The sequence below is a fragment of the Maylandia zebra genome, linkage group LG17 (assembly GCF_041146795.1).
Source record: "Maylandia zebra isolate NMK-2024a linkage group LG17, Mzebra_GT3a, whole genome shotgun sequence".
NCBI classification, from domain to species: Eukaryota; Metazoa; Chordata; class Actinopteri; order Cichliformes; family Cichlidae; genus Maylandia; species Maylandia zebra.
The window spans coordinates 17128405-17154605 of NC_135183.1; the positions used below are offsets into that span (position 1 = coordinate 17128405).

Genomic DNA, 26201 nt, shown 5'->3' on the forward strand with positions numbered 1-26201 from the left:
GGATGGATACCCACAGCCAGGCTATCAGTGTGTATCCAGAGTGCGTGTGGGGACGTCACACAGACTCAGCTGGTAATTAGTGCTGAGCAGGTGAAAGAAGGGCGTCTGTGAAGGGCCCACAGGAGGATCTTTGAGAGGTTCTTGTCTTCTCGGGAGCTTTTGTAATAAAAAAGGTCACTCTCTATGTGAAGTCACATTTTTCTGTCAGTAAGAGTTTCTGTCTGGGAGCAAAGTTACTTCAGTGTTTACAGCATTTTATATGTAGAAATAAAACATGAAAACACAGAGGCCCAACAGAGGACTCAGGCTATATAATAAACTGCTGTGTGTGTGTGTCTGTTGTTCTTCAGTCTCGTCTTTGATGAGTTGTTATGAAGAGGAAATATTACAGAGACCAGAGCAGTGTTGGTTTTGGCCCACTCTTACTCTGTGTGTGAATTTTGGATGATCAGAGGCGTCCTGATGTTACGGAGTACAAATCTTTACAGGTAAATTTAAGGCACACTCACTCGAACATGAGATATGTCCAGCTGTTACAGAGAGACCAAAGCAATACATAGAGGATGGAAAACAAAACAACATTACAAATTAGATATGAAAAATATTAGTAATATAATATAGTAGTAATAATAGTAATTCAGGTGTACTTCATATATTTTGTATAACAGGTCTGCTGCGACAGGCAGCAGAGTGCAGGACACACTGATGAAAGGAGAACCTTTAATGTACTGATGGAGTCCAAGGGCAGGAATAACACAACCCATTAATGGAGGCACATAAGGTGGAAGTAAAATGAACCTGTGAAGGGAAACAAAGAACCAGAAGATGATGATTAAACTGAAAAACATGAAGAAACAACAAACGCAACACAAACCAAACACCTGTCCAAACTTAAACCGTGACACCTGAGCTGATCCAGAACTCAGGATTACCACAGATTACAAGATAAACTCAGGATCAGTGTTGGTCAAGTTACTTGAAAAAAGTAATCAGTAACTAATTACTGATTACTTCCCCAAAAAGTAATCCCGTTACTTTACTGATTACTTATTTTCAAAAGTAATTAATTACTTAGTTACTTTTTAAAAACACAATTTACAACCTGAAGAGGTGATAAAGCGATAGATCTTTCAGCCCAATTCTACTTTTTCTACATAATCCATCATACAAAATGTAATCAAATGGAAAAGTATCTTTTTTTTTTAACTTGTTTTATCAGTTTTAATCTTTTAACTTTATGCATCAAGCAAAAATTTAATTATATGCAACATTCTCTGACATTTAAACCTATTTTCTACACATTCCAGCACATAAAATAAAATATTTTTTGTGTTTACACTCACTCTTTCAAACAGATGCAAGTAAAACACAGCAGAAAAAAAATTAAGTCAAAGACTAGCGGTCCTTTTGCTCTATTTTCACCTGTAAAGCAGGAGTGGTGCAGGCGGAGGTTTACCCTGGTGCAGGTGTGCCGCGGTCAGTTAAAGAATCCGCGACTTTCTCTGTGAGTTTCCCATTACGTGGTTGCGCACTCGGTGCTTGCTTGGAAGTTTAGGGGTGTTTTTCGCTGTAAAAAGAAGTTTTCTTCCCACGCACGATGGACGCTAATGTTTTTGTCACTTTTTATGGAATCAAACTTAAAGTAAGGTCAGTACTTCCATGCTTTAAACGCTGCACGCTCATACTCTCTCCCACAATCTATATGTGATCCATTGTTGATCTGCACACAGCTGTTGTCACTAACGGCGCACTCGCTTACGTCACTGTCATGAGACATTCTCGCAAAGAATCACGGTTTTAGTAACGCAGTAACGCAGCGTTCCTACGGGAAAGTAACGGTAATCTAATTACCGTTTTTGCAATAGTAATCTCTTACTTTACTCGTTACTTGAAAAAAGTAATCAGATACTGCCCATCTCTGCTCAGGATTACTCAAATTTTAACCAGGAGAATCATTTGTCTATCTAAAATAACGTTTCATTTATTTTGAGCTACAAAAAAAACAAAACTGAAAGAACAGCCTGAACAGAAGGATCTGATATTACCAGAAACACATGAAATCAATTATAAATAATACAAATGTTCATAAGTAACATGGATCAAAACTCAAACAGGAATCTGGAACTCGAGCAGAACCAGAATCAGGGACGGAAACCCTAAATAGCCCCAGGCCCGGGGACCATGTACAGAGTTTTCTGTGAAGTGTTTGTTAGAAAGTGTTTTTAACCCCACTCAGACTGAGGGAAATATTACTGGAGTGATGAGAGACTGAGCGTCGGATGTTTTTTATGTGTTCGAGCTCCTCAGAGCGTAGACTGGCGCGCTAAATGAGTGTCAGCCTACGGGTGTGTGTCTCTGCCGTCTGACAGCAGCTAAACAAACAGTGTTCAGCTCCACACACACCAACAACCTGTTTCATCTGCTGTCACAGCTCAAATGTTTGCTCACCGCCGCAGCTCCGGAGCGCAGGGAGCGTGCTCGGTGGCTCCCCTTTGTTTTCCTTCTTTGCTGCTTTCGGAGGAGACACAAAGAGGAGTGTTTCAGTGCGAGTGCAGGAGCAACAAGAGAGCAACAAGAGCTTCTGAGCTTTGGTTAATATGAATCCTGTGCCTGTACAGGTGGACTGGACCCTCATCCCATCAGTAGTAGTGTTAGATTAAGTTCATCGGCTTTTCTCTTTATAAACATTTCAGTCATTAACTGAAGACTGAAACTGTGTGGGATAGGATAAGTAAGGCTAAGGTAGACTATGTTTAGATTAAGTCTGACTACATTCAGGTTCACTTAATTTAGATAATGATAGGTAGGTATTAAGGTAGGTATCTCTGGGAAGATTCAGGGCTGAGTTGTGTTAGGTTAATATTATATTAAGCTGGGGTCCGTTCTTCGTACCTCGCTAAGTAAGTTAGCTGGATTTGATTGTTGACGATTTCGCGTGATCTTGGATCGTTCGGTTCTCCGAAGCTCATCAGGGACTTGCTGTCATAGCAACAGATCCGTAAGCGTAAACCTGCTCGGGAGCAGGCTTACTTTATGTAAACAAGATTAGATCGCGGCTACTCAGGTATGTCCGCTTCATTTATACGAAAGCAACAGCGATATTTTACCACTGTTATTCCATAAATAAATATTATCAATGTAACTAAAGATAATGCAGTACTTGATCCTTTCATTGATTTCATACAGATACATACAGGTCATTTCCTAAAAAAAAGGGAAATGTACTATTAATCATTCTATTTCATGTATTTGATTATTTCAGATGTAATTCATATTTCAGAGTAGTAATTGTAAATTACTTCGTGTAATCAAGATGAGAGACCACGGCTATAAAAGCGAAGGTGGATTTGGGAAGTCTGTCGCAGCCATGTCCTGTCCGTATACGCGAGCCACCCATTGCGGAAGGTGCAAGATTGATAAGGAGAGTTTTCAGAATCCAGCGTATATTGCGGGATAGTCAGGATCCTTTTGCTCAGCGCGACAGTGTGCTCATAGAGAGAGATCGATTTTCCCGTGAGGGTATTATTTACTTAACCAACTTGTTGACGAGGGGGTGCAGGACCACCACCTGTCTTCTTTTGCTCTGCCCTTTTCCTGGTTGCTGTTATAAACAAACAAGCAGATTATTTCAGGGTCTCTTTTCAAGAGACTAAAAGCAATATAAGTGATAAATATTACCATTCTGTAGAATATTCTTGTATTCCACTTTTACTTGTTCCCATGTTCTAGTGGGTCCTGTTGTGGCTCTAATGTGAAAGAGGATATAATGTAATATAATATAATAAATTTACCCTACCGCCTACTGGTGTTGGCCAGAGGGGCCGATGGCGCAATATGGCAGCCTGGCTTCTGTCAGTCTGCCCCAGGGCAGCTGTGGCTACAACCGTAGCTGCCTCCACCAGTGTGTGAATGCGAGAGTGAATGAATAGTGGCATTGTAAAGCGCTTTGGGTGCCTTGAAAAGCGCTATATAAATCCACTCCATTATTATTATTATTATTATTAAATTACTTACGAGTTTAATTTGTCAGCAACTTTCTGCCAGCCCTCTCTCCTTGCTTTTGCAGCCTTTGCAGTGTTCCCTTGCGTTTTAATTAAACTCTGAAACTCCTGGAATCCCTCAATCGAGTTCTTGCTCTGCTGCCGAAAAATACTGAGCGCGCTCCTTCGACATTTTCGCCGACCAATCAAAGGGTTGCCGATCAATGTTTCTACTTTCGATGCGTAGCCCCTTTTAAGCCAGCCAGTGATCTCACATTACTTCATCCAGCTATACTAATCGTCAACAACAGGTGTGTTCAGAGAACCGGAATAGCGAGCTCAAAGTTAGCGCAATGATTTGATCTTGGATGTGTCATTTGATCTTGGATGTAGTAAGCGAGGTTCGAAAAACGGACCCCTGATCTATGTTTAGGAATATGTTTAACTTTATATCAAGTAGGACATAGTTTCTTGATTGATTTATATAGTAGGTTTTAAGATAACCTAAATTTGACTTAAGCAGAGCTCAGGTTAAAGCCGTATTACAGTTTAGTAACTTTACAGGACACAAATGAAGTTAGTCTGACTTAAATTAAGTGTTTATGTGTTTGACTTAAGATGTACTTAACCTAAATTAACCAAGGCTTAAATTAAGTAGGATTGTTCTAAATTAACACTGTAACTAGGGGTGGGCGATATAAACGATATACGATAGAAACGATATACGATAGAAACGATATAAATTTGGCCAACGATAGAGATTTTGACTATACCGCTCTATCGCGATAGCGCATGTTGATGATGTCATCAAGCTGCGCCTGTTTTGGTCGAAAGCATGGCAGCGGCTACAACCATTATCATCTGCAAATTATGCCAGGCGACAGTCATAGCAAAGAGATGAAGCACTTTTGAAATATGGGGAAAGCCAAAAACTGCGCTTCCTCCACTTCCGTAACATTGATTCATTAATGTTGAATTCTCTCGCAGCTGTTCTGTTCCCATGTTGTTGCAGTATTGATTGATTGATTGATTGATTGATTGGTAATTTATTTCAACATGTGAACAATATACAAGTACATTTAGAAAAGAAAATAAGAGAGAAAAAAAATACTATACAAATTACATATAAAAAAAACGTTCTGATTAATTTACATGTTGAAAGGGAGTGGGAAGAAGTATATATTAAAACTAACCTCGTATTGTGGATGAATGATCTCAGTTGTTCTCCTGACTGAAGTTTGGCCCATGTATAGCATCCTGCTATGTGATTGCATTTGTCCCTGACCACCAGAATCCCTCACGTTAACTTTTATCGAGTGGAAAAAAGTTGGCGTTCATCCTCCAGCTTCACTGTGCCAATGTTATGCTAACATAGCAGTGTCGCTAGCAATCACGTAGCACAACATTATATATCAGCTAACCCAACTTCAGTAACCCTACAAATGCCACTGCAGTTTAGTTTTCTGTCTTCATTTATGTTGGAAGTGGTAGCAGAGCTGTACGTTTTAATTAGTTTCAAAAATCTCTCCATCAGAACATGGTATGAAATGTTTAGGTGTAAACTAGCGAGCTAACTTCCTGTTAACTTCTAACTTCTAACTTCCATTAAATTTAATAAATTCTGTTTTCATGGATGCCTGGATGTTAAACTTAATTGTTACACCTGCTAAAGCAGCAACGCTGATGATTTTATTAAAGATGAAAGAATTTAGACCGTTTTTAACTCTCAGTGTTCGTTTGATTTGGGACCTGAAGCGGACAGAGTTTTGGACCCAGATTACTCCATGAAGCTCCTCACTACGGCAGCCCTAATGCTCTGACAATCCATCAAGGTCAGTAAGCACAACCAGAATTCATACATAAGGCACACTCTCGATTTTTGAGAAAATTAAAGGATTTTAAGTGTGCCTTATAGTGTGGAAAATACATTATACAGAAGAAAAGAATATATTGTGATATATATCGTTACCTCACGTGCTTCAAATTATATCGTGATATGGATTTTTGGCCATATCGCCTAGCCCTAAGTGTAACCCAAGAGTATCATATTTGATGCATGAGGTTTTGAGATCTCAACATCATCAGTGCGATTTTATCCCCTGAAGAACTAACATTAAAAAAATGTAACAAAAATAAATGGTCTGCATTTGTATAGCGCTTTTCTAGTCCCTAAGGACCCCAAAGCGCCTCACACTACATTCAGACATTCACCCATTCACACACACATTCACACACTGGCGATGGCAAGCTACATTGTAGCCACAGCTGCCCTGGGGCGCACTGACAGAGGCGCCCCAGGGCATATAGTACATATAGTAAATAGTACTCGAGCATTCAAATGTATAAATTTATAAACACTCCAGTTTTTAAAATTAGAATTATTTCATGGATCAGGCTTCAGAGGATTAGTATACACCTACACGTTGAAGACTGAGTTTGGAGGAAAGTTCAGTTAGGTTATGTCGAGGTTATGTTTAAGTTGTTTAAGTTTAAGTCCTGCTCAGTATAAATAATGTAAAGATGACAAGCGCCAGACTTCCTCACTTTCTGCTGTTTGTGTTTTCAGATTCAGAGGGGAGTGTGTCTGCGTGTGTGTGTGTGTGCCTGTGTGTGTGTGTCTGCGTGTGTGTGTGTGTGCCTGTGTGTGTGTGTCTGCGTGTGTGTGTGTGTGTCTGTGTGTGTGTGTCTGTGTGTGTGTGTATTTATCTGTGTATGTGTGTGTGTGACTGTGTGTGTGTGTATTTATCTGTGTATGTGTGTGTGTGCCTGTGTGTGTGTGTATTTGTGTGTGTGTGCCTGTGTGTGTGTGTATTTGTGTGTGTGTGTGTATGTGTATGGGTGTAGAATCTGAATCTGCCTCCACAGAGAGCACAGTGAGATGAAGAGGAGAGATAAATGAAGTGGGTCAGTGAGCTGCAGCAGATTGAGATAAAAACCAAACAAACAGGAAAAATGTCCTCGGATTAGTTTAAAGAACACTTGGCCGGTGGCGCACCGATAACACTCACACATCCAAGGCTTTAACACTTACAGCAGCGTCTGCAGTGCGCCTCCTTCAGCTGTTAAATACAGCCTACTGTCACGGTCCGGGGCAGCGGCCGTGTGGAAAGTGGAAGGAGGACCCAAAATGCAGCACTTATTCAGATGTGAGGGTGATTTATTGTTAATAACAAACACAAAGTGGAGATGGCAAACAGAACTAAGGACGAAACTAAACTGGGATAAACTACACAGAGGAGTGGCAAACCTGAACATGAAGGGAGAACAGCAGGGAGAACACGCAGAGGATTACACCAGGTAGGAACACAGGTAGGAACACAGGTGACGCGACGAGGAGCAGAGGAAATCACACGCTATAAATACACAAAGAGACACTGGGAAATCACACACAGATGGGGGAAACAGCTGGACCTGATTAACCTGACGAGACAGGGGAACACTAACACCAGGGACCAACAGAGGGAGCACAAACCCAGAACCCAGTGTCTAAAATCCCAAACACAAACCATCCCAAAACAGCCATGAATAATAATGAAAGTAATAACAATAAGTACATAAACATAAAGTCACTGAGTCATGGTCGCAGGACCATGACACCTTCATTTCTGAGCGGGAACAGAGGAACTCTTCACCTCACAATCAGACTGAGATCTTCAGTCCATGCTCGCAGTTTATCACATCACTTGGTACCCCCAAGGCTCCTCGTGGCCGCTTAGTGAGTAACAGAGCGTTCTCACTCCCGAGGCGTAACATGTCGACGTTTTGTCACGTCCCGCGGCGTTCCTGAGGAACGCGAAAGGAGACCTTCGGCGTTCTTATGGTACGCGGCGGGTTATGGCTGGAATCCAGTGCAATGACGCTCCCGCGGGAGTAGACGTTCCAGCCCTGTATTCCAGCCCTAAACCTAACCTTATCCCTAGCCCTGACCATAACCTTATTCCTGACCTTAACCAGGACTTTAATGATGTTAAATAGCGTGTTTCTAAGCGATTTGAAGAAAAAGAGCGAACATGTGTAGGTTCAGTCCGGACGGTTCTCATATTTCCTCTTTTTCCGAGGTCGTCATTTAGGAACGTGGTGGGTAGCCGAAAACGTAATATGGTGACGATTTGTCACCTAGCATAAAATGTTACGCTTTGGGAGTGAGAACGGGTTGTGAGTAAATCTACATCAGCGGGAAATTTACCGGCAATCACTTGACAAGAACAGCCAAAAACCCAACAGGAAGCGCTTCAGGTACATGTCCACTCAGAGACAGCTGCTCTAATAGTAGCTTGTCATCCTCAGATCGTCTACAGCCAAATCAGTTCTGATTTTAAAGCCTTTCCTCTGCCATGCTGAGGACCTTAGTTTAATTCTGAGAATACTGGACTTGTAAAAGTCTCACTTAGGCTGAAGTTCGCCATTGGCTCGTTGTATATCACTTCGTAGCTGATGATTGGTCGTTCCAGGGAAGCTTTTGATGTATTTACTGCCCACTTATCAACCACTAGCGTCCTTTCCTGCTCTTATAGTGGCTTTAGTCACTTTAACTCGGTACCCCTCACGTTGTGATGCTGTCATTGCTGCATCGTGACTTTCCTCTGTTCACTCCTCGGATGCTGGCTCTTCCTGTGTGGAGGCCTCTGTTTTAGCCCAACCCCTGATTTTTCAGTATTATAAAGCTAACAGCTAACACCTGCTAACAGCACAGCAGCATGCTGACCAGAAGGATCTTCTCAGGCAAGATGCTGCTGCTGCCTGTGTGAGAGGGTTAACGCTGGAGTTGAGCCTTGAAGTTTTCCAGCATTTTGCCTTTTTTAATGGAGCAGATTTGATTCTGAAACCTAACCAAACATCAAAAGATAAAAGGTGTTTGAAGGCACACAGACTGTGAAACCCACTAAAGCTCATTTGAGAGGCTGAAATGAGATAAAAAAGATTTTGCTAAAGGGTTAGACGGCAGCCTGTGACAGCGAGGCTGCTCTCACTCGTACAAATGGGGTGCTTCTGTGATGCTTCTGCAGATTTTATTGCACTCTGACTGCAGGGAGTCACACGCTGATGAGCAAACCGAACTAAATGAAGTCAAACGGGTAGAAAACCTCCTCGCAGGAGGGGGAAGATGAGGGGGTTTCCACGGCGACAGCAGCATCCCTCAGGCTCACTGTGATTACCCTGCAATGCAATCAGCCTCCACTTCCTCGGCCCAAATTAGGAAGCAAATGCAATAAAGTATGTAGAACATGAAGAAGAAGACGGAGAGTGTGATTAGAAAGCTGCAGATCTGTTTCCTGCCTGGATCTCTCATTTTTGCGGCTGGAGGAGCCTCGAGACATGGCAATCTGTCGGCACAGCAGAAAAAGCTTTATAGCAGGTTTCTGCTGTCAGAGGCGGATCTGAGGACAGTTTATCAGACACACAGCTCTGTGCTTTTATCTGTTTTTATCTGTTCAGGCATGGAGACAAACAACTGCCTGACATGCACTTTCACAAAACAAAGTATTTTAGTGTACCTGTAGGAATTTAACTGCAGTACCTCTGAGGCACTGCCTGTGTACCCGTGACAGAGGATTTATTTGGACTTTTGTGGGTTGGAGCTTACAGATGCCACTCTCTGACTGCTGCTGACAGTATTACACCATGCTGCTTCTACAGTCAAGGGTTTTTATGCATAAGAGTGCTTTATACAACACATCTCATTCATACAAACATTCCTATGTACCATTCACAGCCCTGTGGACACATTGGGACAAACTCAGGGTCTTGCTCAAGGATACTGAGGTACACAGACTAAAGCATCCAAGGATCAAACTACCAACCTTCTGATCAGTAGATGGCCTGCTTGACCTCTTGTGCCACAGCCACCCCACAGTTACAGTGGGGCAAAAAAGCATTTAGTCAGCCACCGATTGTGCAAGTTCCCCCACCTAAAATGATGACAGAGGTCAGTAATTTGCACCAGAGGTACACTTCAACTGTGAGAGACAGAATGTGAAAAAAAAATCCATGAATTCACATGGTAGGATTTGTAAAGAATTTATTCGTAAATTAGGGTGGAAAATAAGTATTTGGTCACCTCAAACAAGGAAAATCTCTGGCTCTCACAGACCTGTAACGTCTTCTGTAAGAAGCTTTTCTGTCCCCCACTCGTTACCTGTATGAATGGCACCTGTTTGAACTCATCATCTGTATAAAAGACACCTGTCCACAGTCTCAAACAGTCAGACTCCAAACTCCGCCATGGCCAAGACCAAAGAGCTTTCGAAGGACACCAGGAAAAGTATTGTAGACCTGCACCAGACTGGGAAGAGTGAATCTACAATAGGCAAGCAGCTTGGTGTGAAAAAATCAACTGTGGGAGCAATCATCAGAAAATGGAAGACATACAAGACCACTGATAATCTCCCTCGATCTGGGGCTCCACGCAAGATCTCATCCCGTGGGGTCAAAATGATCATGAGGGGAGGGTCTGTGCTGACGGACGTGGGTTACTGACCTGGCAACCTGGCTGCCCCTGGGTGGGTCCGGGATGGGCGTGAGGTTCTGGGGGCGCTCCGTCTCTGGGCTGGGGCCCGGGCCGGGCCTCGGGGGCTCGGGTCCTGGTTGGTGTGTTGCCGGGGTTGTGGGCGGGTGGGTGCATGGGGGCCCGGCCCTGGAGCAGGGTGCCGCCGGTGCATCGAGCCGCCTGGGGGGCTCTTCAACTGGTGGGGGGGATGGTCACATCTTGCAGGAGCTTTCTTCTCTCAGGAACTCTCTGCAGGAGGGGGAGATACAGGAGAGGTGGAGGAAGATCTCAGCCTGGGCGTTTACCGTCTTATGTAGTCTGGAAGATGTGTGGTTGGTGGGGTGGGTGCAGTTTTCTCTGTGGTGGGGTTGGGTGGACTGTCCAGGGCTCTGTGGAGCCGGGGGGCGCTACTGCACTGGGCCCCGGTCTGATGGGCCTGGGCCCCCCTTCCCTGGCGGGTCGCGGAGGGTGGGAGTGCCTACTGGGGTCAGCGGGGGAGCTGGCCCCAGGGAGGGGTTACCTGCCCCTCCCTTCCTTCCCTCCCCATCTCCAGCTGCCTCCCTCTTCCCGCTCCTCCACAACCACCCACACATGCAGGGCCTTGGAGTGGGGGTATGTCACCAGGGTGCAGAGGAGGCTACCCCCCCCCCCCCCCCCCCCCCCGTCCCCTTCTGGCTGCCTCTGCCTCAATTTTATCCCACAACTTAGACATTCACATTATTCACACTCTCATTACACATACATATAGGATCTTGGGGGTGGGCACAATCACGGAGTCCAAATCACCATCAGGGTGTATACCTCACCCCTGACGTCATTGCCCACCTCTCAATTTTAAATACACTTAGTCATTGAGGGTTAGCAGGAGGGACTATGCGCTTACCTGCTGCTCCTTGGCAGGTAGCTCCATGCCCTCCTGGGTTTTAATTGCACCTTAGAACACATATGCATCAACACTACAATGAGCGGGTGGAGGGAGGTTTGGAGTCTTCTCCCACCCCCATTCTCTGCGGCCTGCTGGAGCGGGAGGGCTAGTAGGAGGAGTTGGCCGTCCGACTGCGGTCTGGGGTGTGGGGCCTCCCTGCTGCTGCGGAGTCGGGGTGGTCTGCCTCTCCCCACCGCAGGGAAAAGGGTAACACCACCTGGGTCTGGGTGCAATTCCCCCCTCCAGGGGCAAGGGTACCTAGACCCGGTTTGTAGAGTACGCTTGGGGAGTGTGATTGTGCGTACAGCGTCTCTTTATGTCTGTCTCCACGTTGGTTGAGTGTGGAGTGAGTGCATATGAGAGCATGAGGGTGGGAATGGATGTTTGTGTCTGTGTGTGCCTGTATGTCTGTGTCTATATGTCAGGTTGGGTATCAGACGCCACCTCTCTGGGGACACCTCAGGCCCTCCAAGGTTTGGAGGCCTATCTCCACCCACCACCACTTCCCCTGCCGGTGGCGGACTCCCTCAGGTGTCGGTGTGTTGGTGGTTCTTTGTGTCTGGGGGTGGGCGTCCGGGTACACACCGGCTCACTCCTTGGCGGCCGCTTGTCGGGGCCTGGGGCCTGGGGCTCGCTCGGGCCCCTTTGGAGGTGGGGTGCCCCCGGCCTCTCGGCCTAGGGCTCGGTCACTCAGGCGCAGCTGGGGGCCGGCGGAGCTCACGGGCGCGTCACTGCAACTCCCCCTGACTTCTGCTCCGCGGCTGCTGGGCGAGCCCTCATCTGGGACTCTCCTCAGCTCTTGCTGGGACAGTGGCGCGGCTGCCCCTCTGTTGGTCTTCCATGGTCTCTTGTGTTCTGGGGGCCTCTGGATGTCTGGAGTTTTGATCTCCTCCATACCCGCTTCACACCCTGGAGGACGGGGCTGTGGCCCCCCCACACTCCCTAGCAGATCATTACATGGAGAAACCTTTGGAATGCAAGCATGCTGATCCACACAGGTATGCACACATGGGTATTCACAGACGCGGACTAAAGCTTTCTTGGCTGCTGCCTCAAAGCACACTGTGCGCTGTCTATCTTGCGTGCTGCACAATATCGTTTATTACTTAGTAAATACTGATATCTATGACTAGCTAGTTTATTGTGATGGTGCTTTGTTTTCTCTATTATTATGTTGCTCTTTGTTGTTTGCTGTCTCCTCTGTTTGTTTTTGTTTGTTTGTTTTTTTTGTTTTTTTTCTCCATACAGGTGACCCAGGAGTTTTTTTTTTTTTTTTTTTTCTCTCTCTTCCCCCCCCTTCTCACCGTCTCTTCTCCCCTTTGGTTTTCTTTCTTTCTCTCCCCCTCTCTCTCTCATTCATTCCCCCTGTCCTATTTATTAAAAAAAAAAAAAAAAAAAAAAAAAAAAAGACAAAGGATGAACTGAAGCTCTGCCATCACGTAATGTCGCATACTGCTGTTTCTGATGTCATTTAGAAAAAAAAAAAAAAAAAAAAAAAAAAAAAAAATGATCATGAGAACGGTGAGCAAAGATCCCAGAACCACACGGGGGGACCTGGTGAATGACCTGCAGAGAGCTGGGACCAAAGTAACAAAGGTCACCATCAGTAACACACTACAACGGCAGGGAATCAAATCCCGCAGTGCCAGACGTGTTCCTCTGCTGAAGCCAGTGCATGTCCAGGCCCGTCTGAAGTTTGCCAGAGAGCACATGGATGATACAGCAGAGGATTGGGAGAATGTCATGTGGTCAGATGAAACCAAAGTAGAACTTTTTGGTATAAACTCAACTCGTCGTGTTTGGAGGAAGAAGAATACTGAGTTGCATCCCAAGAACACCATACCTACTGTGAAGCATGGGGGTGGAAACATCATGCTATGGGGCTGTTTTTCTGCCAAGGGGACAGGACGACTGATCCGTGTTAAGGACAGAATGAATGGGGCCATGTATCGTGAGATTTTGAGCCAAAACCTCCTTCCATCAGTGAGAACTTTGAAGATGAAACGAGGCTGGGTCTTCCAACATGACAATGATCCAAAACACACCGCCCGGGCAACAAAGGAGTGGCTCCGTAAGAAGCATTTGAAAGTCCTGGAGTGGCCTAGCCAGTCTCCAGACCTCAACCCCATAGAAAATCTGTGGCGGGAGTTGAAAGTCCGTTTTGCTCGGCGACAGCCCCAAAACATCACTGCTCTCGAGAAGATCTGCATGGAGGAATGGGCCAAAATACCAGCTACTGTGTGTGCAAACCTGGTAAAGACCTATAGTAAACGTTTGACCTCTGTTATTGCCAACAAAGGTTATGTTACAAAGTATTGAGTTGTATTTTTGTTATTGACCAAATACTTATTTTCCACCCTGATTTACGAATAAATTCTTTACAAATCCTACCATGTGGATTCATGGATTTTATTTATTTATTTATTTTTCACATTCTGTCTCTCACAGTTGAAGTGTACCTCTGGTGCAAATTACTGACCTCTGTCATCATTTTAAGTGGGGGAACTTGCACAATCGGTGGCTGACTAAATACTTTTTTGCCCCACTGTAAGTGTGTCCAGATTAAAGGTTGTTGCACACAGCTCCATGTTTTTATGAATTATTAGAGGTTTATCTTGAATGATGTTTTAATAAATGGATTGCTGTCAGTTTGACGTGGAGATTTTGACAGAGCGCTTTGTTTCTGCTGTTCCCAGCGTCCTGTCCCTCCTTCTGTAACCCTGTTAATGACTTTTTGATTTTACATGCTGCTTTGTTGTCACTTCATTAATTTTCAACAGTTTTCATGTTCCATTTTTTTTCTCTCAACTCTTTTCCTTTTCAAATTAATCAAATCTGAGCATAACTAGTTGAACCCTGCAGAATGGTAATTTCAGCATGACCTGGGCATCCAGCTCTTATTTATTTCCCTCCAAAAATTCATATGCAGGTAAAAACTGATCAATATAACATGCACGTATTACATAATTAGTCAATATAACATGTCAGATCCTGTAGGATCAGCTGAAGGCTGGGTCAGGGGTCATTGCTGTGGAGATCTGCTCTAATCGCAGAGAGACGACTGCTGGTTTGAGAGGAAGCTGTGAATGATGGAGATGTTGGACCGTGTGAAGACCGTACATGTTCAGTTTATTTGAAAGAGATTGACAGAGAGAGCACACATGAAGCAGCATAATATCAGCCATATAAAGACAATAATGAAACTGCAGATGTAAAAAGAGGCATGTTGAGAGTTTTTCCTCGTCAATCAGCAACCTCTCAGATTTTGGTATTTTCTGTTGGTATTTGCAGAAGTAATCCTGAAAAATCCTGTTCAGTTCAGCTTTATTTATACAGCACCAATTCATACCATGAGTCATTGGGAGGCGCTTTAATGAAGTGAAAGCAGAATTCGAGCCAAACTCTACAGACACATGTTAATGGAGCTCCCTTCAGGAGTCTCTTTGTTTCCATCTGCTCTCCATAAAAACCCCACAGTGAAGCTGAAACATTCGAATCTGTTCGCCTTCCTGCTGAGCCTCCTCCACAGCTCGCAGCTTATTGCTCATGTCAGACTGTCACATTCATGGTTTTCAGACCCTGAATCAGCTCTGGCTCTCAACCACCCAGAGATGAGCAGAACCATGTTTCACTCACCTGTTCACCTGAGCTCATACCTCTTCTGCTCTCACAGTGCTGCTCCTGGCCTCAGCCCTCTCTCAGACATGAATCCTGTTTCACAGTCTGGACTCCCGTCAGAAACCACAGTCTAATAGACACGGATGTGTTGGAAATTTGCACCACTTATGTGGAAATTCAGCTGACCCCACATCCTCCATAGTAACAGTGGTCCGAATCCCGGACGAGCCCCTGGTGGTTACCCCCAGTTCATTTAGGCCCGGGCCGTAACAAAGCAGTAAGATCCAGGATTCACAGAGCGATGGATCATTTTCACTCATTAGCATAACTTCCTGTAGGTTATGGGGTTTGCTGTTCTCTCTCACTAAAGGTTTGTTTGTTTTATTCCACCTTATGCTGATGTACCCACCCTCACTCTCTTCTGGATGGAGTGTACGTGTGTCCCTGCTGTGGGTGTTTCTTTACCTGTGCTCTGGTAAATGTGGTTTTCTATTTTTTCAGAGCAATACTTTCTGTTTTTACAAAGGGCTAAAATTAAAGATCTCTCAGATTTCTTTTTGTCTGCTGACCTCAGCGCTCATGAACTTTCCCTCGAACGTGACAGCTAATTAGCCTCTCTGTCTCGGATTGTTGCAGTTTGGTTGCCAGCAGTACACCAGTCAGTTCCACTCTTTTCATCTCTGCAGCAGATTTGTCTCCTGGTTTCAGGCTGTCGAATCTTCACAAGATCCAGTATATTTATTGGAAAAAGCTTACTCACCAAGAACTACCCCCTGTTAACTGATACCCTGATGATGACAGTTGAAGATGATTGGCTCTGTGTATTTACTGGAAAGACCTAAAACAACATGTGCACTTTTGTATATGAAACATTTAATTTCACACTAAATCCACATCCTAACACAGTAGCACGGTCCAGTTTATTTTGTGGAAACACTGAAAGAAAACCATTCCCTGGGCTCTGGGTATTTGTTGGAAACACCTGCGTGTCAGCAACTCTTAAGCCTCCAGACTGTCCACAGTTTAGTGGAAATGATCACGTTTCCTGTGGCTCAAACAATACAGTGTGCTTCTGTTTATTTCCTGGGAACAGTGCATCATCGTGGGGAGAGGGGCAGGCCTTCAAAGACTGCGACTGAAGCATGTTTCCATCTGCACGTATCAGGCTAAAGCAGTTTTTATGTGTGCTGTGTCGTTTGCAGTGCAGTATGGAGCGTGCTCTGAGGGAACAGGGGGAAAAGGTTTATTTGCTAAGAGCAGAAAGCGACAGACATCTCACTGTGATTTTCTCCTCCAGCAGTTTGTATATGTCGCTGTTCTGACAGTTTAATGAGTGCAGAGCAGCTGATGCTGCACTCTCAGCAGCTCTCACTTCGTCTTTGTTCTGTTACGGAACAAAAAGAGCTCCAAGTTTCCCGATCGCTTCTATCAGACACTTAGATGTTATCACAACACAAAGACATAAAGACTTTATTTTAGTTTCTCCTTGTGTTTTTATGACTCTGACTTTGTGTGTGTAGTGATTGAGTCCCACTGTAGCACTCTTTCACATCAACTCTGAGCTGCTTCCTCATCATCACCGATCCTTAACTCATGTTAATGTATTTAATGTCAGCTGATGAGGTCATGTGGGGTTGCCACACGTGCACAAAACTTGTCTTTGTGAGGCGAGCTGCTACAGCAAGCCCCTGCAAACAATGAGGGAGATGAAGATTTAAAAGTAATATCACAGAAATGTTGTTAGCATGAGAATCACTTGCTGCTCTATGTTCCGCTGCTGGTTTTACCTGTCTGGGTGCTCACCTGTAGTTATACCTGTCAGTGAGACTTTCGTTAGATCAGGAAATCATCTGACAGTTTGAGATTTCTTACATAAGGACATAAATAAAACTTCAGTCATGCTGGTTTGTTCATCCCTGCAGACTCGAGGTGGACGTGAGTGAACATTTAAACGTTTTAAAGGTGTAAACGATGTAAATATTGAACTGCAAACATCACCTACTTCAGGCGAGTCTGTGGTCACCTTCACCTGAAGTTATTTCATCTTTTCATGTTAGTAAAACTGAAGCTAACTCACACACTCTGGTTGAATTATGTAATTTTCTTGTTCCTGGGTTTTCTCACTGACATTTCGGGGAAAAATGGGCCATTTTCACTGCTTATGTCATTGCTTCCACATGTGAGGTAGCGGTTGGATGACTGTATTTCCCAGTGGAACAGTCGGCCCATCAGGGGAAGCAGAGGGCTCAACACTGAATCCCCAGGTGGCCGAGAGTATAACACTATGCGTGTGAGGTGTGTTTCCAAATGCTCACTGTTATTGTGGATCTGATGAGATTCAGTGAGTGAGTACAGAGCTGTGCAGGGGTGTGTGAACGTGTTGATGCTGCTGTTGTGAATAGCCGAGCTTATACAGGTGCTGATAGTGTGCTGCCCTGGGGGCCTCTGCATCCTTGGCCCCCTGAAGCTCTAGGCTGTTGTCTGAAAAATAATCTGCAGTTGTAGTCGGCAACGTCGGCAAGCCGAGGTTCAAAGAACCAATGGGGCTGTGCATGTGAGACATTTGGGAGGAATTTGAAATTTAATAAGTCTCCCTTTGCTCGATTGAGATAACGGCCATGAAACAACAAGTCGCTGACAGGGAGGATATTGAAGCTGCGCTTCAAACGTGTTTAATGCAGCAGAAGTGAAGGCTGGGTCAGGTCCAGGCATTCAAACGAATAACCTGCACTTCTGTGAGGTTTTTATATTTCAGCCTTAAAAATAAAACGGTGCTGATGCGTTTCTATTTTATTAACAGGTGAATAAAGTCTGCTGCTGTCGGTTAGGTTCAGTCCAGGTGGGTCGAGTGAGGTGCTGGACTCTCACACTCTTACAGCTGCAGACGCAGGTCTGTGGGTCCTGCTGCACTGTTCTGACTTCTTCTTTGGTTTCCTCTCTGAGTCTCCGATCTCTTACAGAAATGACCGGAACCACAGAGTTAACTCAGCAGGTATAATAAACCAGACTAACTGACACCAGATCTTCTGTCAGTCGATACTTAGTGTCTGTCTGGTATTCTCACGAGACACTAGCTCTTACACTTTACACATGTACATTTCAAATAAAGACATTTCAACACAAACTATATATATATTTAGTCATGAAATTATGCAACTTATTATAAATCAGTCATCTACATCATGAAATCTACACAGAACATTTTTAACATTTCTGCTTTAATACAGGACGAGCCTGTCGTCTGTTTCCACTGAAGCTAAAGTGCGTCTGCAGACGGGAGGCTGGATGTGAGCCAGGACTGTGCAGCTCCTTTCATCTGCCCCAGCTCAGATGTTCAACATCTTATGTTTCCAGAGTCAGAGCACTACCTGGGTTCAGACTGAATTTGCTTGAGCTGCCCTTTGAAAAACTGTAGATGTGCTTATAAAAAATAGGACAGTGTTTTTCATATAACAGCTGAAACACTGTGATCCCCATGGCATAGTCTTGTTTATCCCTTAAACCTTAAAAGGAGCAAACACCTTGAACCTGATTGTAACCCGCTCATCTGATGGTGATGGTCATTTTAAAGGAAAAGCAGAATGAAGCTCCAACGATAGCTGAAGGTTTGATTTTGAATCAGTTCCCTTTTGACCTCAGACTGACCGTTCAGCTGTTTGTCCACAGAAGCACCCGGAAAGATTCAAAAGAAACCAGTGTTTAAAAACTGAGAATAATGTAACAATTCTTTATATAATGTGTAGAAATGTTAGGAGTCTATGTTTGCTGTGATATCTAACTTAGCCTAGACCACCTGATCGGCTCATTCCTTGGGTTTCCTTCTCTGGGACTTGGTCGGTCCCTGGGCAGTAAATACCGGGACGGTGTGTGCATTGCATCAAACTCCTGTCAGACGTCTCTGTGAGAGGCCTGCGATGCTGCAGCAGGCGTCCTGATGTGTGTGATGTATGGCGCTGCAGCAGCTTCAGAGTCTCTGGCCTGAGCGCTGGTCTCTAAAACTTTCACACGGCCACGGATGCACTTGACATCATGGTCTCCATGAAAACCAGTCTGCTCCACGATGACCGACCCTGCTCATCTGCTTTCTCGCTGCGGCTTTTTCAGCTTTAACATGCAGGTATCATGTGACCCGCCCGCCTCTGTCGGTTCATTTAACGACGCTACACCTGAACTATTTATCACGCTAACTGAGCCGAGGCTCTGCTCTCATTACTCGTTCACTTTACTAGAGACAGATGAGTCCCATCGGGTCGTTTTTTTACTGCCGCTTGTTCAGCCCCTTTAATGAAACTCTCCTCTTATTGCTCCTCGGCTTCCCTTCCTTCCTGCCTCCCGTTTCGTCTCTGGCTTCTGAAACCAGCACCGGACCTCCCGGCTCTAACAGCTGATCTCTGCAGCACATCCCGGTGTCTGAGGGCTGTTTGAGGCTTTTACAGCTTCTGCTCTAAACGCAGCTGCCTGCTGCTGCGAGAATGCTGAAAGCTTTAACAGACTTGGGAACAATGGGCCTCTTTGCACACACCTGTAAAGGTCCCTCTCTGCTCGCCTGCATACACAAAACAAAACAAAAAACCCAGTGACTAAACAGCATGGCCTGTTTGTGCCTCTGAGGTCAGGTTTTGTCTCCTCTGAGTACTTTCTCGGTCTAGCTTTTTACTGCACTGCAGTTTAAATACACAATCAATATGATAACCATGATTAATTTGTGGTAAACTGCTAGTTGACTACACTTTTGGACATTATTATTTACTACAGTTAAAATAGTGTAATTATGATCAATCATGTGCACTCCTGGGCTGGTGGTTGGAAGTTATATTGGTGGTTCTGTCACAGCTGGGCTTTGGAAAAAGTGACAAAAACTGTGCCGTGCATCTAATTTATAACCGTGATGTTGATCTGAAATCCAGTCTGATGAAATTCATTTTCATAAGTGAATAAACAGGCAGCGCGATATAAATACCTGTCCGCTCATGAAGACGTCCCGTGGGCATCCCTGACTCTCCCGCAGCTTCATCTAATCGATCAGTGAGAAAAGGCTCACTGATCAGGAAAAACGGCAACATCTGGCAATAAATCCATAGTAACGCTGATAAAATTACAGAATTAAACTAAATGTAATGCTGGTTCCTTATCATCTGTGATACAGCATGTAATATAATATATGATTTGATTAACTTTTAATTTGGAATTTGTAAGCAATTATTCTCTGGCAGTCACACTGAGCTGCTTCATCCTGTGGAGTCTGCACTGCAGAGAGGAAACCCAACCATCAGAGCATGCCTGCGAGCAGCAGCTGGTGACAGCAGCAAGTTAGAACTCCTTCTGAACAGGAAGAACCCTCTAAGATCCAAGATGAGGGAGGGGCAACTGTGACCGACTGGGGGCTGAAGGGAAGGATTCTGTCATACACAACCTTTATGTGTTTCATTAATGATTTATTAGTCTGATTCATTCTAGTTTTGATCGCCCCTTCCTCACCTGAGCAGGTGGGTCGATGAGTTACCCGCACCTCCACCTCAGCAGGCTGTCGTATTCCAGAATGGTTATAAAGATGCTTTTAAATTAATCTTTCAGATATGAGACAGATGTTTAAGTTACAGAGAGACGGTGCTATGAGCTGCGTGGAAACGGGCGCCGCTCTCATGACAATTGAGTGGCTGCACTGATATCAGTCAGAACGAAAGGTGAGAAGTTTCATCAGCGTCGCGCACGGGTGAGGTCACGTTCAGATTTCGCAGGAGATTTCTGGATTCGGTTCCCGCCCTTCATGTTTGCCTGAAGGTTGAGACGTTCTCTTGTTAAGGTTTGCCTGCTGGTCTCGTTATTTTTGAAGGTGTTGTGTGAAACAGGCAGCTCTGATTGGCTGTCAGGTTATGGATGGTCAGCATCTCCTTTGAGCCTCTGCAGAAACATGCAGAATGTTAGATGCTCTGATAGTGAGCTGTCACATTAACAGAGACCTCTCAGCACATCACAGCTAATCTCCTTGCTCTCTAATAGCTCTGTGATGAGGCGGCGCGCTGTCATTGGCTGACTTAAGTCCTGATAAATAGCAGAGTAGCTGCGGAGCGCAGAGACGTTAATCTGGTGCAGCTGAAAGCTTCATCGTCCCCGCATCTCTGCCTCCGTACTCCTCTACTCTTCCTGATTGCAGGCTAATTTGTGGCAGGGGTCAGAGCCGGGTTCAGAAAATAAGAATAACGAGCGCAGAGATTGCACGTCGTCGCGATGAAATCTGCTCACAGATCACCGTTTGTGATTCACAGAGCTAATGAGAACCCAGCAACAGCTTCACGGTTCAAACCTGACACAGACTCACAGTAATAACGCGGAAATTATGCAAATCCACTTCACTTTCCTCAGAGTTTCAGCACACAGCCGAAGTAGGAAGATAAGCTTTTCCCTGTGTTAGGAAAAAAAAAGATTTATTGTATCCGTCCAGTTTTCCCTGCTAGCCCTGCCGGCTTCCACTTTGATAAACAGTGTTGTGACAGATCTGGGATGAATCAGGCTGAGCGTGGCTGGTCATCAAACTAGTCCTGACTCTGCGCGTTAACGGAAGAAATCTGTTTTTTTTTATGTGCTGATGTTTTTACTCAGGAGTTTCCACAGGTGCAGATCATCTGTGATTTAAAGCTGCAACAGGTTAAAGGAGGAGCGCGAGCGCCCGCTCGTAGCTGTCAGCCCGCTCACAAACACCCTAAACCTCCTGAAACCGACCCGGCCTTTCTGAAGGTGGCTCTCACTGTAGCATTGTTGGTAAACTGGGAACTCCTTCAGCCAGTGAGTTGCTGCCAGCTGGACACACCTCAGAGCACCAAAGACTGTTTGAAGCAGAGCCTGTCTGCAATGGGTGGAATCAGGACTTTTAATTAAAAGGAGAACATAAAGAGGCAGAATTTTCTCGAAGATTTCTCAATTTACCAAATTAAACAAAAAACATTTTAACTGTTTAACGGACTGAAGTAATCAAACAGTCAGATATGTAAATGAATCTATGACAGTCTACGTCAGGACTTTCTCCCAGGAGGCTGTCCAGCATCTCCTCCACACAATGAACGGGGTTTAACCCACACCGAGGTCGTTCTGTGACACTAACACAATAGTTTTAGTGCATGAACCCCACCATTGTCTGTCCGACTCACCCTGAGAACACACCTGCAGTGTGTCGGAACTGACAGCACCCTTTATAGGCAAGTACTGGGATTCAACCAGCTGTGTTGCAGACATCTCTCTCTGCTCCATGTGTCTAAAAAATACTTTAATACAAAAAATACTTAAAACATAAAACACAAACAAAAGGCTGAGGCGTGATTTGATGATTTGAAGTAGAGGACCAAACTGCACAGACAACTCCAACTCCATCTTTCTGCAAACACTCGTCAGCAGTTATGAGGATGTGGTGCTTTTACTTGAATTATCATCACCTTCTGCTTTCTGACATGCTTCAGACTGTCGATGGGCCTGTTTTGGGTTTTTTCAGTTTTGTTCGTCGTCACTCGTGCAGTCAGATCAGACCCGTTTTTTTAAGGAGTCAAGTGAACTCTAAGAAGTTACGGAGAAGTCATGCACACCATGCTGAGAGCAGTGACTGGCATCAAAAAGAATGTGTGCATTTTTATTAGGAGCTGTGGCTCCTGTCCTCCTGCTCCCCTTTACTCCTCCGTCTTTTATTCTCTCTGAAATGCACACAAGGTCCCAGCCTAGTGTAAAACAAACACTGCACTCAGGTTGAGTGAAATCTGCAGCAGTGCGAAGCACCGAGAGACGAACACAGATAAACACTCCGAATTAAAGCGGCTCCTGTCCTGACAGCGTCAGACTGCGGAGTTCATTACAGCCGCAGTATGAATGAGTCAGAGCAGACTACCATCACATAGAGGAGGATCAGGATCTGGAGTGTTTGTCCAGCAGCTGCTCGTCCTCCACAGAGATCACACATCCTGCTGACACATCCTCAGGTGTGCACAGGTGTGCAGGTGTACCTTTTCGCTCGGTTAGAGATGTGAACTTACAAACGATCAGCAATGCAGCCAGAACCAGGAAACCAGTCTCTGTGTTTCTACTTGAGCGATTCTTTTCAGTTCCAGATTTTTAAAGCTATTTTTATTGAATTAGGAGAAATAAAACATCTGAAGTGGACACGCGATGAATGCAGACCACCATCATGAATAGTATTTCAAACATCTGTGCCTGAATATTTCTCCAGAAGGCTCTAAACCTGCAGATCTGTTGTGAAAGGCTTTACCCACGCCCAGTCTCTCCTCCAAGGCCGATGACATGTGACCTGCTGGTCTTTGCGTCATCTTGCTGATTTCATAGTGCTGAAAACATTTCTCTGCTTCCACTCTCGCTTTGTTAGAGGAATAAATAATAAAACAGCTGCTTGTATGGAAGCTTATGGGACAGCTTTGGGATGAACATACAGATGCTTGGTCAGGATTTGGAGCCTCCAGCTTCACTTTAGTGTGCACTATTAAAGTGAAACAGGCAGTTTCAGTGATTGAAAATTACACTTGCTTTATTAAATAATAGAAACCAAAGTCCAACTTGCTGTGACTCTGAGTAATCTGTCCCGCCTACCTCCTAACTCTCTGCTGCTTTCTCAAACAGAAAACACCTGTTATCACATTCGCCATAGCCACTCCCACCTAAAAATATCGCATGCATATCACAGTGACATGAGCATTTTTCAGGGAAGGAGCACTCTGAGGATGACAAAGGGTTAAATGACTGCAGGTTATGTAGATGAATACACAATGAATAACAGCACGTTTGCGGCATTCCCCACCCTGCTTCTCTGAAGGAGCTCCACAGATCTTCAGGTGTTTTAGCCACGTATAAAGATGATACTGCTTTGGTTACAGAGTGGTCCCTGTTCACAGGAGATTCTGGCACCAGTTGAGGATGTGTTATTACTGCAGCCATCAGTTCATAACAAGTGCATTCTGTTTGCAGGAGTTCAGAAAGTATGAAAGTGTCCTGTTTCTGCTCTTACAGCAGTGTTCATGCTGTTTTTCTAACATAATAAGGTTAAATCTGTGCTTAAGAGCACTGCAAGTCGCTTAGAGACAGAAGCAACATAACATGGAAGCCTCCCAGGATGATTTGCGGTAAGCACAGCAGCAGATTTCAAACTGGAGTCTCCCGGCAGCTAATTAAGAAGCTGAATATTCACCTGCAAAGATCCTCCAACAGCTTCTCCTGAGAGGGAGCAGGATGGGCTGTAAGTGAAATCTTTCAGGCCCCTCATGATGAAAATAAAGACTTCTGGAGGGTAAAGAAGTCCAGCGTCAGCAGCATCAGATGATAACGCTGCGCTTCCACTGAGCTACAGCGCTGATGCTGGATCAGTTTAATAAGAGCCCCCCGACGCTCATCTGAGAGTCACATCGTCACTACAAACCGCCGCACAATGAAACCACATCTCCCAGAAGGCCATGCCATTATCTGATTAAAGACAGCCGTGGCCGTGCCAGCTGATTCTTTATTCACAGCTCTGTGGTAATGTAGCCCGCAGCGCTGATTGAATTATTCAGCACGTCAGAGCCACAGGCTGACATCACATTGCTCACACAGGTTAAAGGCCTCATGAAAGACTGCAGCTCCACCATCATACGTGTTTTATACTACTACAAACACCGACAGTGTGAAAAATGTCCGAGTCTCAGGCACTCAGAAGTGGATGTTTGGATGCCTTAACATCTGATTCTGGTTCAGATCCAGGAACGATGCTGGCTTCAGCTCAGCTCCAGTCTGCAAACACAAAGACCTCCATCCTCCCCGCATGGATCCAAACCCCATCGCATGCATTCTTTTAACATGTTCTCATTAGACAGGCAAATAAATAGACATCATGCTGGCAGCTTTACACGCCTTTCAGAAGACATGTGCCATGCATTAGCAGTACACAGCATCATCACAGGGACTCGAAGGGCCGGTGAAAAATAGATCAAAGTGTGGCTCGGTCGGCGAGTGAGTCTGAAGGATGTTAGAAGCCTTTGATAAAGAGAAAGTTATAGCCTTATAATGTTAGAGACATTTGTTTATACAGTTTCTGTATTAGCTGTTGTTCATCTGTCATTACGCACAACTCTGTTTTTTTAATGTTTCTCAGGAGAAGAATGCAGTAGAAGGAAAAGTGAGATATTGTGCTTGGATAGGGTCAGGGTGAGGGCTTGGGTATCACTTCCAATTAAAGACAAAATGTTGTGCACAGATCTATTCATAGTTAATAACACAAAATTAAGCAGCAGCCAGTGAAATCCAGAAACAACAGCAGAAGCACTGAAACAGATCAGACTAAAAGGTCTCCTTCAGATACCCCACAGTCATTAAAAAACTGAGAATCTGAGTGGAATAAAAGAAGATTGAAATTCTTTTTTTTTAAATCACACCATCGACATGTTTTGGCCAGGTCATTACAGACAGATGCAGACTGTGTGATCATAGTTGATGCTGTAAAGATGCTCTCTTTTATAAGCCATGTTTGGACGTACAGTTTTGGATCACTGAACGGGTCGTTTTGTAACACGAGGCGATGTGTTTCTTTTCTACGCCTACTGAACTTCTAGTATTCACATCCGTAGGACCTCTGCGTACGTCTCATGTTTCCAGAGGGTGGCGCCTCCAAGATGGGATGGGCTCCTGAGCTAAAACAAAAGTGAGCAGCTGTTTGGTGGATTTAGAGCAGAAATGTTCCCAGTTTCTCGCAAACAGTTTCAAAATGTGAGCATTGACAAAGGACGGCGAGCAGATAGTCCGGTTCATAGACTGACACAAACGTCTCTCAGTCTGGCTCACAAACACAACCACTTCCTCTTTCACAGCTCTTCACAATAAAACAGTGATACTTTTAAAATTAACCCTGTATAATGCAGTCGTTAAACACATTGTGCTCCTTTTAAAAGGAATTCCAGATTTTTTCTAAATACTTTGACCATTATTATTTTACATTTTAACATTTTTGATATTTCAAAATATTTGTTTTAACCTAGTTACAAGAAATAAGATAAAAAACAGGAAACTGTAAATATTAAAAGACAAAAAAGCCTAATTTCTGCTGTTCTATACAGAAGAAATTTAAACTTAAAAATGATGCAAAATTGCAAAACGCTTAGCTGTGTCTCTAATAAAACCTCTGTAACTTTGCTCTGCTTCAGTTCAGTAGGATCAGGTAATGTTCATATGT

General features: G+C 44.5%; 1 protein-coding gene and 1 long non-coding RNA gene across 2 annotated transcripts in view; one reads left to right on the forward strand and one right to left on the reverse strand.

The window, feature by feature from the left end:
• The window catches only part of LOC143413139 (uncharacterized), a 190470-nt gene extending 180556 nt beyond the window's left edge, over positions 1-9914 (reverse strand). The window contains exon 1 of the long non-coding RNA XR_013093725.1: positions 9839-9914. This is a non-coding gene — a long non-coding RNA (uncharacterized LOC143413139). The remainder of the gene's footprint in view (positions 1-9838) is intronic.
• Positions 1-26201, forward strand: part of LOC101483618 (A-type voltage-gated potassium channel KCND2) — a 104444-nt gene that overhangs the window by 32542 nt on the left and 45701 nt on the right. The gene's annotated exons all lie outside the window — the stretch shown is intronic.